We start from the raw sequence: 16,376 nt of genomic DNA on the forward strand, positions 1-16,376 counted from the left end.
AGTTACAGGTAGGCCAGGGTTACATCATTCAATCCTATCTCAAAGCAAACATGTAGATCAGACTAGCTTCACATTTATATCAGTCTTTATAGCCTACCTTCTGTAAGATGCTTTGAATCCCAAAGCCTCTTTTAATCCTTTCCTAGCCGTGCCGTGACACATTTACCATTGTGTTATAGAATGTTGGAATTACAGCATTTGGGGGAGCTAATATTAGTCATTGGAATTGGAATAAAAACATCTGTACTTGCCAATGGCTGTGGACACAAAGTGAAATCAGGATTACGTGGTGAGTTAAAAGGAAATAAAATAGCTGGGCATGATGGCACATACATTAATCATAGCACTTGAGAAGCAGAGGCAATCAGATCTCTTGACTTCTAAGCCAGCTTGTCTAATGGGACAGACAGAACTACCTATGCAGTGAGATAGTGTTTCAAATAAAATAAAATACAAAATAAAATAGTTTTGGAATTTACTGTTATCGAATAAATTCTGATATTATAGAAAGTCACAAACATGTCTGTTTCCTTTCTGATATAGCTTATTCTCTGCCGAGAGCCTGGTGTGGCCCTGATGAAGACAGAGTGACATGATTCTTGCCCTGGGACTGGGTCTCAGTGTGAGCCTCCATGAGTGTCAATAGCTGCTGTGGGCATAAGTCTTGTTTGTGTAATAATATACATATTTTCACATCCCTCTGTTAATATTAATGACTCCATGATAATCTGAAACAGAACAAATCCACGAGGGGAAGGTATGCCTAATGTCTCAACAAAACAGTAAATGCTGGGACTTTCAGGATAGCCCTTGAAGTTATGTTAAAGAGCTCTAAATACATGCGTTATATATATATATCAATTATGCAAAAAATAAGAATGCAATATGAAGTATGAAGGGCTCCCTGAGTCTAAAGGAACAAAGGCAGCTACACTATGAGCCAGCTCGTCAGAAAGATACAAAGGCAGGCAGATTCCTGAGTTCAAGGTCAGCCTAGGACTCAGCCAGGCTAGGCCCAGGTGTGGTGGAAATGGTAATTTCACAGCAGGGTCCCACCCAACTAGTTTACTGTCTGTGCTTAACAAAGGCAGACATGTCTCTGAATTCTTTTCAAGGTTAAAAAAAAAGTGTATGCTTGCTATTTCTTAAGAATCAAAGGGCTGGGTTCACAGAATGCTGATCATAAGATAATATAAAAGGAAACTTCATTTAGATTAGAATGATGACTGGATTGATATGTAAAATAAAAGACTGGCCCTATGTTCTGCAGGAGATGAGTTATCCAGAGAACTTTTTAGAATAGAAAGAGAGAAGTGCTTGGAAAACTGAGACAAACACAGACACAAAGGCAGGCAAGGCAGGCAAGGCAGGCAAGGCAGGCAGACAGACAGACAGACAGACAGACAGACAGACAATAAGATGGAAGGTAGAGGCAGGAGGATGCTCAGGCCAACCAGCCAGACTGATGTACATACACACAGACCAATGCCAGATCTTGTTTTAAACAAAATAAAAGGTGAGAAGTAACACCAAAAGTTGTTCTAACTTCCCTATGTGTCCACACATGCACCTCACTCACAAACATATACACATGTGTACACACATACACAGAGAGAGATTAAAAAGAAGTAAAGTAGGATGTGTTTTAAAATTTATGAGCTCATTGAAATTTAATAAAGAGTTGCTCTAGCCATCTACTATAGAACTATCCAATTCCACCCTCTAATCATGCTGGCATCTCACAGCTCAAAAGTCAAAAGGAATGTGGAGGACAGCAACTCCAGTTGTAGGAAAGAAACTCTGGTGTGGAAAAGGCAAAAGCACGGCGAGCTCTCGGTCTTCACATCTTTCCACAGTCTTCCCACTTCCTCAAATAAGGAAGAGAGCCTTGACCCTGGGTGCCTGCCACAGTGAGCTTTAGGCACAGGAACCATATTATAGATCTCTGGTGTGGCTCTGCCTCGGTGACTAGTTATTCTCTGCATTTGACCAGTTGTGGTCTTCTGTAATGTTCCTCATCTATTGCAAAAAGAAGCTTCTTTGCTCCCCCTTCAGCTGTGCATATCACGATAAATTTTAGAATTCAATTAGGAATCCTGCTAGTCTAGTAAACTGGTGAGAGTAGGTTCTCTTCTTAGACCCATGACTGTACTCACTGTAGGTAGTTGTTTGTTCCCAAGGCAGCTTCTCACTAGGTAGCCCTGACTAGACTTGAACTCACAGAAATTCACTTGGCTCTGGCTCGCAATGTCTGGAATTAAAGATGTGTCCCTAGCCTTGCCTTCTCCAGGACTTGGGATCTGTATTTCTATGTGGTGATGCCTCGTAACGTATTTGTCTTCTGTCATTGCTATTACATGTTCATCTGCTTATTCATTCATACAAACAAATATTTGTTGGTTACTTGCATATTCCAAACACAGTTTTTAAGATGGGAACAAAATATAGACAAAGCAAACTGCCCTTGGTTTGTTTATAACTCAATTGGAGTTTGTATACCCAATGGGAAAGAAACAATAAATCACTGGACAAATTGATTTATGATGTATCCAGTAGGATTAAGCATTCAGAAGGTAAAGCAGACTGAAGGAAGTTCCGTGTAGGAATGAGAAGTTCCCAAATGCTCACAGTTGCCAAAAGGCTGTGAAAGTTAAGTAACGATAACATCTTACAATAGTATTTCAGTCAAGGAACCAGAAGTACAAGGGGCCAGTGCAGGGTGTGAGGTGTTGCACAGTTGCTGTAGCAACTGCCTAGCATACACCAAGCCCAGGGCTCCATGCAAATTCTGCATAAATTGGGCATGGTGTGATAGACCTGTAACGCCCAGTACTGGTGAACTGTAGGCAAAATGGATCAGTTCAAAATAATCTTCAGCTACATAGTGAGCTTGTGGCCAGTCTGGCACATGTGAAGCCTATCTCAAAAACAGAGTAAACAAGTTGTGTATGATGGTGCATACCTTTAACTTTAGGACTTGGGAGGCAGAGACAGACAGACGAGTTCTAGGCCAAACAGAGCTATAATAATGAGACTCTGTCAAAAATAAATAATAAAAGTATCTATTATAAAAATAACATCTATTATTTTTTAAAAAATGGTACTCTTTGTTTGGTTTGTTTTAAAGAGAAGGTCTTACTGTATAGCCATAGCTTTTCTAGAACTCACTTTGTAGACCAAGCTGGCCTCGAAATTACAGTGAGTCCACTGCTGGGTTTATGGGTGTATACCACCACACCCTAGTTAAAAGTTGCAACACTAGGGGCTGAAGATACTGCTCAGTGGGTAAGAGCAAATACTACTCGTACAGAGGACCTGAGTTTAATTTCCAGAACCAGCGCATCCACTCAAAACTGCCTTTAACTCCAGCTTCAAGGGATCCAAAAGTCCTCTTCTGACCTCTGTGGGTACTCCACACATGGAAAACACTTACATATTAAAAGTAAAAATGAATAAATCTTTTTTTTAGTTGTAAAATATGACATAATGGTGACATCCATGATGATGAGGCTAGAAGTGGCAACCTCTGCACACCTCCCGTGTTCCTGTTTCTTCATTATATGGGCAGCTTCATTCAAGCACCACAATTTGTCCCACAAATATGAAGCCCAAAGGTAAATGTACAGGTCTACTGAGGAGGCTGATTTTTCACAATTTGGTCCAATTACATCTGTTATCTGTGGTTGTTTGAATGAGAATGGCTTCCATAGTCTCATATATTTGAATGCTTTGTTCCTAGTTGGTAGAACTGTTTGGGAAGAATTAGGTGTTATGTTATGATCTAAGCAACTAACACCATAAAGTCAAATAAAGCAACAGATCTCACATGACAGTTTTACTGGGAAAGGATATACAGAAGCTGCCTCTGGTCAAGGGTGGAGGGAAAAGGAACAGGGAGATGAGGGACTCTGCCTTTTATAAGGGGGTGTAGCACATGACAGAGGGAAGAAATGAGACTTGTGACAGTGGAAATGTGCCCCATCTTGGTAGCTAGTGATGATGTATCCTGTCATTCCTGGGTCCCTGAGCCAGGCTGTGGAGATGCCTAATTGCTAACATTAGGAGATTTGGCCTTGTTGGAAGAAGTGTGTCACTGGGGGTGTTAGGGGGCAGTGGTGGGTTTCAAGGTAAATACTTGTGCCACTCCCAGTCTATCTGTCTGCCCCCCCCCCCCCCATGGTTGTGTCTCAAGATGTGAGCTTTCAGCTCCTGCACCATCAGTTTGCCTGCCTAAATGCAGCCACGCTACTTACCATGAAGGTCAATGACTCAAGCCATCTGAAACCAATTAAACAATTGTACCTTCATCGTGGTGTTTTATCATAGCCAGAGAAAAGGAAATAAGACAGAAGTTATCATAAGTCAGTTTCAACTGGATTTAGACGATGAGAACAAAAAGACTAGCACTAAGAAAAGTAAATGTAAAGAACACAGTCACTAGCTAAGTGTTACTTCTGAATGAAAATAAATAAATAAAAAGAAAGAGGAAACATGAGTTGAGTATGGTGGAGGTTTATTGTAGATTTGTGTGAGAGCATTGCCAGAGGCAAACACATCTGAGAGAGTCCAGAGTGTTCATGACCCTGAACCATATGGAAAGAAGGGAAGGAGAAGGGAGAGAAGAGAACCTAGTACAGCAGCCAAGAGGCCAAAGATACAAAAGAGGAGTGGGTAACCAAGAAGCCTGAATTATAGAGGGCAAGCAAGCCTCTGGGCTAGAGAGCTCAGGGTAGAGGGTAGAATGTGAGGAATATGCCAGTCACATCTTTTAACTGAGGGATATTGGAAGAGCCTGGTGGCCAGGTCTGCTTGATATACTAAATAGGCACCCAATCTAGCTGCCCCAGCTCTGAAAATTAACATCAGAGAAGAGTAGCTATGGGAAGAGCAGATCAGCCCCTTGGGATGGAGAACTCAAGGTGGGGCGCAGGGTATGATAGCACTGTAACAGGTAAGGCCTGAGGGGATGCAGGGAGAATTTAGTCGACTTGAATATATTAATTAGGTACATTAGGCTTTTGTTCTGGGTTTGAAACCTAACACCAGCTAGCATTCCAGAAGCTGAGGCAGAAGACTGTAAATTGGAGACCAGCCTAGAATACATTATGAGTCCTTGACTGGCTTAGAATAGTACTTGAGGGCCTGACAACAGAGAAAGAAAGCAAAGCGATCTATAATCTGAATTTTAGTCCTTTGACATGTATAGGGTATTTGTGATTACTAACATAGATATGACTGAGAGATGTCGTTGGCTAAGATGTCTGTGAGATGTCTTTCATTTGTTACTTCAAGTACTTTATCTGCATCTGTTTTAAAGTTCTGCATCTTCTAAAAAGTGTTTGTGTGTAAGCAGCGATCTGTGCGATGGCTAGTTATGCCACCTGAGACGACACAGAGCAAAATCATATTTCAAAAAATATCAAAACTTTTCTAGGATTATCATAAGAGAAACCTTGGGCATAATATTCTATAAGGAAAGTCGGGTATGGTGGGCTCTGTGGGCAGTAAAATACTGCATCATGAAGTTAGAAGTAAGGGTTCCTGTGAAAGGAAAATTATACGAATTTAAGGTTTAAAAATATAAAATTAAAAGAGTAAGCCCCAAAAGCCACAAACTCAGGAGTAGCAGGCCATAAAGATAAAGAAAAGAAATACAAGAGAACTACTTTGCTTATCACCGGTGTGAGTAACTGTTCTTTGTTCTGCCCCTGTGATGTTTTTTTAAGCCCCTACTTGTGCTTTCCAGCCATTGCGTCCTACAGAGAGCACTCCAAGAAACCGGCGGCCCAAGCCTAACCAGAGGTGTTTCAAATACAGATGCTTCATCAATTTTGACAAACTTTTAAAAATAATGAGGACCTGAAGACCCTACCCTTCTCCTGATTTAGTAGCTCTGTTCCAGGAACCAGGGGGGCCATAAAACCTTCTGGCGCCCCCTTATCTCCTGGAGCCATAAAACAATCTTGTAACTTGTGGTGCCTTCCCCTTTGACATCCCCCATCCCCTGGGCTCACAGCCTCTGCCTTTAAATACTCTTTCTCCCAGCCTCTCGGGTCGACACCTCTGTCTCCTGCGTGGGATATGTGTCGGCCCGGAGATCTCTGTAATAGGTCTCCGTAATAAACCTCGCCTTTGCTTATTACATCCAAAATGGTCTCTCTGTATCTGGGGTCCGCAATTTCCCAAGACTTGAGTAAGGGTCTCTCTGTGTGGGATCTTTCACCTGGCGGGGTTCACAGCAGGCAGGGAAAAGGATCTTCAAAAGACAAGAATGTAACTGAACTCAGCCTTATTTTATTGTAACCAATCCTAGACCAGGACTTCTAGACTGTCTGACCCAGATTATTTTATTTGAGCTATATTTAAGCACATCACAATTGGGGGGGGGGGGGGACAAAACATTTTTTGATAACAACTCAGCCTCAAGTATACAGCAATTTAAGACATATTTACACTGAGATTCTCTACAAAGTACATCTGGCTTCTTTTACAAGAATGGGTACTGCAGACTCATGGACAGTATCAAATATTTAGGGTCTAGAGGTTTTTGACTGAGGTAAATATAACGTCAGGATTGGCACAGGGCCAAAACAACATACAAATCACTTAAACTGTTGTGAAGTACAAGTGATTTAAGAATGGGTTTTATGGTCTAAAGCGATGTTCAAGATTGTGGGGGAAGGGTCTGGGATACGTAAAAAACATAATTGTGAGAGATAAGGGCAGAGCCTGTATCAGAGGACATGAAGATCACCAGGATGTAAGACTACTTCATTCCTGGAAGAGCAGCTACACACTTCATTCCATTGAAGAGATAGGATGCTCCAGTGCTTAGCTGTGAGCACTTAACTTCTGCCCTTTCTAGAGTTAGATCTCAGTGTCTAAAACCAAGCTGTACTATCTAACTATCTAGCTACCTATCTACTTTTTCACTTTTTTTTTCTTTTGATCCATGGTCTCATGTATCTAAGGCTGGTCTGTATAGTCATGGATGACTCTGAATACCTGATGCTTCTACTTCCACATCATGTATACTCGGTTTATGAGGGGCTGGGGATCAAACCCAGGGCGGCATGAATGGGAATTAAGAACCCTATTAGCTGAACCCAAACCCTCTCCTTTTCATTTGAGAGTATCTGTGTGTACTACAGGGCATGTGTGGAGTCCAGAGAGCAACCTGGGGGAGTGCGTTCTCTTCTTTGACCGTCGTTGGTCCAGGGGTTAATCTCAGGTAGTCTGGCTTGGCAGCAAGCAGTTCTATCAACTTATTGTTCCTGCTTAATGCTTTCTCATTTTACGTTGGATCGTAGGCTTGAACCATTAGGCTGGGCTGAAACAAAACAATATTTCTAATCCAGAGAGGATTAAATGTACAATAGTTTAAATATTTATTTTTTTTATTTTTATTTTATTTTATTTTTTTCTGGAGCTGGGGACCGAACCCAGGGCCTTGCACTTGCTAGGCAAGCGCTCTACCACTGAGCTAAATCCCCAACCCCAATAGTTTAACTATTTATAAGTAAGACTGAAGCTAAGACCACCTGAGGGCTCTGTGATCCACTTTGTAAAGTTTTTGTATATCATCTCAAAAAGTCTACTTGCAGCTACCTGCGCTGGATCCTTCCTAGAACGTCAGCACACAGGAGCCTGTGAGGCAGGAGGATGACTGAGAGTTCAGCACCAGCCTCCGAGATCAGACGAGATCGGGCGTGTTCAGGGTGGAATGGCCGTAGACCAGCACCAGCCTCAAAGCAGCAAACTTCTGTTTTTGATCGGACTGCTAGCACAGGCCCCTAATCTTAGCTACATTCAAGGCTAAGGGGAAAAGGTGACAGCCTCAAAGCCCTCCTGGGCTATAGAATGAGCTAAGAGGGGCAGCTTAGGAGATCCTATCCCAAAATCTAAAGTGAAAAATGTAATTTTTAAAAGAGAAAGGAGGATATATGAAGTGGTAGAGTGCTTAACTAGCATGTTGGAGTCCCTGAATGTGATTGTTTCCCAGAACTACAATCATAAGTATGTAAGGAATAAAACCCTTCTACTTTTCCCACTTTTACGTTGATGAACACCATTTTATTTACTTATTTATTTTAATTTAGATAGTTTTTACTTGACCTCTTTTTAGTCTTGACAAAAGAGAAATTACCTCTTAGAGTAAGAGCATAGAGACAGGATATTCACAGCTGGGGTATACCAGACTGAACCCAAATGCGGGGACTTTAGTGTAAATGGATGCATATATGGAGGGTACAAAAAAAGACCATTACAAATGATGTTTAAAAATGATTTAGAGGGGTTGGGGATTTAGCTCAGTGGTAGAGCGCTTGCCTAGCAAGTGCAAGGCCCTGGGTTCGGTCCCCAGCTCCGAAAATAAAAAATGATTTAGAAAAGCTACTGTTTCCTGTATACAACCTATTTTATTTATTAATTTTTGTCATTGTAAGTATCGTGTAAGTGTGACTGTTGGTGTGCATGTGGAAGACAGGGCAAGTTTCAGAGTTGGAGTCTCTTTTCCTACCTTGTAGGTAGGACTCCTGATTTTTGCAGGCTGGGTGCATAGGCTACACTAGCTGTTTTACGTCTTATTCATTATGGGAGCACAGCAATTTTGATGCATGTTACCTCAGCCAGAGTTTTACATAGGATGACCATCATTTTAAACTAATACTGATAAGTTACTGTTTCTCCTGGGACTTCCAAGACAGCACCAGAGGTTCACCTGAGAGGCCACAGACGAAGAAAGAACAGCCAAACACATTGTCACCTGTGGGTGGGCCAGCTATGGGCATCTTATTGCTACCCCAGACCACACTCTCAGGCTGCCTGACTTTTCTATTTGAGTTGCAGAAATAACCAATGTTCCAAAGTGGTATACCGTTTAGTCTTTGTATCCATGGAGACACGGGAGCTAGATGTAGCCTAAGACATGCTGCTTTGTGCAGGTCTGAAAAACCGCTATCACCAAGCTTGCCGCAGATCGTGAGTAAGGAAAAGGTTACATTGGAAAGCAGGGTCTATAACACGAGCCATCCCAAAGTGCTGGGCTACGCTAATGCCCAGCTTCTCCTCCTAAAGTGCTTTCAGTATAGTCATGATGAGACGGAGCACTTAGCATGCACCTGAGACACCTGCATCCTCCCAGACAGTTTAACATTACAGCGAACTAGAAGTTGTCAAGGAAAAACTGCTTCCATTTTTTTTAAATGTTTCTTTATGATATCCATTCATTATACACGTGTGGGTGATGTTGCACCCTTGCCACAGTGAGAGTGGAGGTCAGAGGTCAACTTGGGTGAGTTATTTCTTTCACTCTACCGAGTGGATCCTGGAGATCAAATTCTCATCATCAAGCTTTTTGGTAAGTAAGTGCCTCTACTGGCTGAACCTTGGGGCCAGCCCTATTTTCATTCTTCTATAAATTGCCAATGTATAATGAGTCTTTCCTTTCATACACTCATGCTGACTGACCCATGTAGTTTGATGTAAAATACATACCATTGCTATTCTTTGCCAGTTGATGCCTGCTACTATAGCACAAAAAAAAAACCCCAAAAAACCCCAATTACAATATAATGCCAAACCCTGAGAAAATCCAAATCCAAATCCAAATCATAAACATAGGATCTAGAGTCTTTGATCATCAAAGCTAAGCAAGGTGTACTCTACTATAATCCCAGCATTCCTGTAGGCTGAGGCAGAAGTTCCAAAACTCAAAGCCAGCCTGGGCTATATGATCATATAAAGTCCTAATTAATTTAGTGCATATGCACACACACACACACACACACACACACACACACACACACACACACACAGTCCGATTATTTCATTTATTTGAAAGTACACATTTTCCCTAAAAGTATCCTTTCTATTCAAGAGTATGACTAAATCAATTTATTGATTATTCACTTGTGTATGCATGTGTGTGACGTGGATATGTGTGCGTAGGCATATGGGTATACACGGACATCTGGAGACCATAGGTTGATGATAGGTGTCTTTATCAAGTGTCCTCCACTTTATCTACTATGACAGAGTTTCTTGTTGAACCAGGAGCTTACCAAGTAGGCCAGTGTGGTGGTTTGAATAAAAATAGCTGCCACACGCTCATAGTGAGGGGTGCTATTAGGATGTGTGGCCTTGTTGGAGTAAGTATGGCCTTGTTGGAGTAAGTGTTACTGGGGGGTGGGCCTTGAGGTTTCAGATGCTCAAGTCAGGTCTGGGGTCACTCTTCCCTCCTTCTGTGCCCCGATCCAGTTGTAGAATTCTCAACTAAATTTACAGCACTATGTCTGTATGGGTGCTGCCATGTTTCCCACCATGATGACAATGGACTGAACTTCTAAACTGTAAGCCAGCCCATAGTTTTTCTTTTATAGGACTTGTCACGGTCATGGTGTCTCTTCACAGCAATAGAAACCTAACAATGACAACCAGTGTAGTTTGAGAGTTACCTGTCTGTGTCTCCTAAAGCTGTGAGGTTACAAGCAGACCTTCATATCTACCCTGCTTTTGTGTGAGTGCTGATGATCTGAACTCTGGTCCTCACATTTGTGCAGTAAGTGGTTTAGATACTGAACCATTTCTCCAACCCCTCATTGATTTTGAGACCAGATCTCATATTCCCAGGTTGGGCTTAAATGTGGGATGTAGCTAAGGATGACCTTGAATTTCTGGGTAGAGAATCAGGCTACATTTATGTGATGCTGGGCATCAAAACTAAGGTTTGTGCTTACTTGGCAAACATTCAAACAACTGAACCACATTACCAACTTGGCAAGCATTCTAGCAACTGAACCACACTACCAAACTTTTAAAAATATATTGTCAGTTAGTTTTTTGATACAGGGTCCCATCATATATTCATCACTAGCCTATTGCCACAGCTAATCTAGTATTCAATATGTAGTTCAGGGTAGCATTGAAATAGTAACAATCGTCCTATCTCAGGCTCCTGAGTGCTGGAGCACATGTATGCAACACCAAGCCTGGATGTTCTAGGTCTTGAAGGCACTGTGTAGCTAGATGGGTCTTGAACTCCAATTCTCTTTGTCCCAGCCTCCCAGCATTGGGATGACAGTTGTGATCTATCATGCTCCATAGAAAAATAAACTAAAAAAATAAAAATAAGTAAAATAAATAAAAGCTGGGAGTGAAGCTTAGAGCACATACAAGCCTGGGCAAGGGACTTATCCACTGTAAAACAAAAAGAACATGCAAACTTTCCTGAACCAAGGCAAAGTCACAGTCCGGTACCATAGGAATGCTGAAGCTGCCTTGAAAACAGTGCTGTGGCTTGGCAGAGGTGAGACAATAGATATGTAAATGGAGCAGGGACTATTAAAGCCACCAATGGTCTTAGCAGGTTTCCCACTTTTGTTAAAAAGGCCTCCTTTAAATAGAAAGAAAGTGGACTGACTGGATTCTTGCAGGCAGCCTGGCACCACTAAAGGTTAATGGAGCATGTCTGAAAATTGCTTCCTCAGTTGCCTTTGTGACATTATAAAAAGTCACTTTGACTCTCTGGGACTCTTTTTCCAACCTGTAAAAAAAAGTTTCATTTCATTCTAACTTTCTGTTTTGATAGGTGATAGAATGAAGACTCCTGCTTTTCTGTTTCAGACTGAAGGCTATTCCTACAAGCCAGTTTTCACTGAGAGAATCCAGCATCGATGCTATGAACACTGCATGATTGCCAGCCAGAGATCATATTTTACTTTGTGCCTAAGATTAATCCCTAGAAATCAGACACTTACTCCTTTCTTGTTCTCTATCCTGTCCCCTTCTCTAATCCATAGTTTTAAAATATTATGTCGTGCCATAAATAGGGATAACTAAATTATTTGATGTAAGGTCACTTGGTATACTAACTTTATTAGCAAATTAATTGTACTCAATGTTAATATTTCACAAGTTATTAAAATTTCATTGCTAATAATTTTAAAGAACAATTTTAATTAATAAGCATTTACTACTCAACATTATGATGCCCATATTTAAACTGTAATTTCTCCTTACTTAAATTGCCTTTCAATGCCTACCAATACATCTTATTAGTTTTTATTATTTTGTTTTACAGTCCAGCTCTTTCCCCCTCCCAGTGCTCCCTCCCACAGTTTCTCATCCCATTCCTCCTCCCCCAAGTCTCCAAGAGGATGCCCCATACCCAGAGGTCAGGTCTCCTCCAATATTGTCTTAAATCGAGAAAGTTCATATTAATAATACAAAAATGTTGGTAGATTTAGAAAAAGTCTTGTTTGGATTTAAGTGTTTAGAGCCAGTGCATTTTGAGATCAATCTGGTCTCTGTTGGTGGACTATTGTACAGAGCCATATTGGATTTGGGCCTAGCCACTTTTTGACTGCATGGCTCAAAGTGACTAGGTGACTCTGGGCTGTTTGGCCACAGATATTCACCCGTAAGATGACTGCCATAAGTCTTAAGATTGTTGGACAGAGGCCTCTGTCATGAATTTACGGCATAGGAAGATAACATTCAAGGGATGCCTCAGCTCGAGCAGATACCAGTTATCTCCTGAGTCAACACCCTGTGTCTCTATCGCCTGACCTCATCCTCTACCGCCTGACCTCTTTGCCTCCAGGTAACACTGTCTATATCTTCATCTCCCCCTCCTCTTTGTTTCAAAAAGGCCACTCCCCCTACCTGAAAGCCTTAAAAGCTGTAACGTTCACTCCAATAAACGAGACCTTGACAACAGAATCTTGCTTGGTCTCCTTCTCTCGCCCCCCATTTAGGCCCAAGGGTAGCGCCCCTTCGGGACCCTGAATAACTGGGTCCCCGCTGGCGGGGACAGACTATGATCACACTTATTCCCGTTTTGGTGTTAGGGGTACACTAATGCAATTGCAGTTTTTAAGGCAGAGCCTAGACTCCAGCAACCTTGAGGCTCAAACACCTGGCACTAATGTCCCAAGTAAGAAATTAGGTCAAAAGTATTTTATTCATCACCTCCATTTGATAAGAGGATGCAATAAAGGGAGCCTGTGACCTTGAGTTCATGTTTGGGGTACTGATGGGAGCTTTAAGTCTACATAAAGTAAAACTGGGCAGGAGAAGCTGGCCATGAATGTGTTAGCCTGTAATGCCAGCACTCAAGAGGCAGAGGTAGGAAATTGATCTACATAGGCTTTATAGGCAGGGAGGCAAGAGGCATGTGTAATTAAGGAGTCCTGGGAAGGTGTGGTCTGTTGATCGTTGCCTTCATTCTGGTCCTGCAAGTTCATCCTGAAATGGTCTGTTGTTGCAGTCATGTTTGAGGTACAAGCTGGTTCTCATGCTGGTTGTTTCTGCTGCAGGATTTACCCTTCCAGTTATGTGTAATTGTCTCCACTTGGATGTGGTCTGCATGGTAGGTTGATCTATTTCTTATCATAGTCTGAGTTCCATGTCACAAAGATTTATTTCACGTGGCCCTAGAGTGTAAACTAGAATTGGGGTTAGACGTGTAGCCAAACCCATGTTAGAATTCTACAGGGCTGAAGGATTAGCATTCCTGCTTTGGGATAGTAGAAACTCGACAGATTAGCTTAGTCTCTCTTTGCCTTTTATGACCATTTACCGCCCACTTTGTCTGATCTAACGTCCAGTGACTCTTTATCCTGTCTGGTGCTTCCTGGTGTGATCCAAAATGAAGACCTGAACAGTGGTAAGTGGTAAACAAGACACAGAATAAGGAAAGAGACATTTCCAAGGAAATTGCTTCAGTGTCTGTGATTTTTATACCTGGTCCTAGACTACATTTAGGGACTTGTCTTCTTTAAAAAATCAAGTTTACTTTCATTGTTTATTCTGTTGTTCTACATTTTGGTTATACTTTATAGAAATAGAACACAACTGTTCCCCACTATGTAGCCCTGGATAACAACTTATTTTTTTCAGCCTCAGCTTTATTACCTATAAAAATGTATCATTCCAAGAATCCAGTAAAATAAAGCATGTAAATATAAAAAAAAAGTAAGCAGAGGCTGCACGATGGTCTGTAACAACAGTGCCATATTAATGAACATGATGATGCAATTTAAGTTCTCAAAGGTAAAGACAGTGTGTGACATAGGACATCTATTTGAACAATCAGCTCCCCAGGTTACACCTTCTATAACCCTGCACATTCACTATCGTGGGATCATTTTATATATATTAAAGGCAGGATTTCTCTATATAACAGTCCTGGCTGTTCTAGTACTTACTCTGTAGACCAGGCAGGCTTCAAACTCACAGAGATCCACTTGGACTTAAGCTTTGTACAGGGTGATAAGCATGGATCGATCTGCATTCTTCTACATGCTGACCTCCAGTTGAACCAGCACCATTTGCTGAAAATGCTATCTTTTTTCCATTTGATGGTTTTGGCTCCTTTGTCAAAAATCAAGTGACCATAGGTGTGTGGGTTCATTTCTGGGTCTTCAATTCTATTCCACTGGTCTTGGTCCCAGGCTTGTCTGCCTCTCTGCAGGTTCAGCTCTCCCTCCCACGGGATTTGGGTGCAGAGAACTGTTTATCCGGTCTGTTTCCCTCAGGTTCCGGAGGTGTCTCAGGCCTTTTTTTTTCTTTTTAAGTTAACTTTCTTTTAATTTTAATTTTTTCATCTTTATTAACTTGAGTATTTCTTATTTACGTTTCCAGTGTTATTCCCCTTTCCCATTTCCGGGCCAACATTCCCCTAACCCCTACTCCTCCCCTTCTATATGGACTTTCCCTCCCCATCCTCCCCCACTATCACCCTTCCCCCGACAATCACGTTCACTGGGGGTTCAGTCTTGGCAGGACCAAGGGCTTCCTCTTCCACTGGTGCTCTTACTAGGCTATTCATTGCTACCTATGAGATCTTTCCATCTTCTGAGGTCTTCTTCAATTTCCTTCTTCAGTGTCTTGAAGTTCTTATTTTACAGATCTTTTACTTGCTTTGTTAAAGTCACACCGAGGTACTTTATATTATTTGGGTCTATTATGAAGGGTGTCGTTTCCCTAATTTCTTTCTCGGCTTGTTTCTCTTTTGTATAGAGGAAGGCAACTGATTTATTTGAGTTAATTTTATACCCAGCCACTTTGCTGAAGGTGTCTATCAGGTTTAGTAGTTCTCTGGTGGAACTTTTGGGATCACTTAAATATACTATCATATCATCTGCAAATACTGATATTTTGACTTCTTCTTTTCCGATCTGTATCCCCTTGACCTCCTTTTGTTGTCTGATTGCTCTGGCTAGAACTTCAAGAACTATCTTGAATAAGTAGGGGGAGAGTGGGCAGCCTTGTCTAGTCCCTGATTTTAGTGGGATTGCCTCAAGTTTCTCTCCATTTAGTTTAATGTTAGCAACTGGTTTGCTGTATATGGCTTTTACTATGTTTAGGTATGGGCCTTGAATTCCTGTTCTTTCCAGGACTTTTATCATGAAGGGGTGTTGAATTTTGTCAAATGCTTTCTCAGCATCTAATGAAATGATCATGTGGTTTTTATCCTTCAGTTTGTTTATATAATGGATTATGTTGATGGTTTTCCATATATTAAACCATCCCTGCATGACTGGGTTGAAGCCTACTTGATCATGGTGGATAATTGTTTTGATATGCTTGTGGATTCGGTTTGCCAGAATTTTATTGAGTATTTTTGCATCGATATTCATAAGGGAAATTGGTCTGAAGTTCTCTTTCTTTGTTGTGTCTTTGTGTGGTTTAGGTATAAGAGTAATTGTGGCTTCATAGAAGGAATTCGGGAGTGCTCCATCTGTTTCACTTTTGTGGAATAGTTTGGATAGTATTGGTATGAGGTCTTCTATGAAGGTCTGATAGAATTCTGCACTTAACCCATCTGGACCTGGGCTGTTTTTGGTTGGGAGACCTTTAATGACTGCTTCTATTTCGTTAGGAGTTATGGGGTTGTTTAAATGGTTTCTCTGTTCCTGATTTAACTTCGGCACCTGGTATCTGTCTAGGAAATTGTTCATTTCCTGCAGATTTTTAAGTTTTGTTGAATATAGGGTTTTGTAGTAGGATCTGATGATTTTTTGAATTTCCTCTGATTCTGTAGTTATGTCTCCCTTTTCATTTCTGATTTTGTTAATTTGGACACGCTCTCTGTGTCCTCTCATTAGTCTGGCTAAGGTTTTATCTATCTTGTTGATTTTTCTCAAAGAACCAACTTTTGGTTCTGTTGATTCTTTCTATGGTCCTTTTTGTTTCTATTTGGTTGATTTCAGCTCTGAGATTGATTATTTCCTGCCTTCTACTCCTCCTGGGTGTATTTGCTTCTTTTTGTTCTAGAGATTTTAGGTGTGCTGTCAAGCTGCTGATATATTGTCCCTGCCAGCGGGGACCCAGTTATTCAGGGTCCCGAAGAGGCTTTCTACCTGTGGGCCAAA

The sequence above is a fragment of the Rattus norvegicus genome, chromosome 5 (assembly GCF_036323735.1).
Source record: "Rattus norvegicus strain BN/NHsdMcwi chromosome 5, GRCr8, whole genome shotgun sequence".
NCBI classification, from domain to species: Eukaryota; Metazoa; Chordata; class Mammalia; order Rodentia; family Muridae; genus Rattus; species Rattus norvegicus.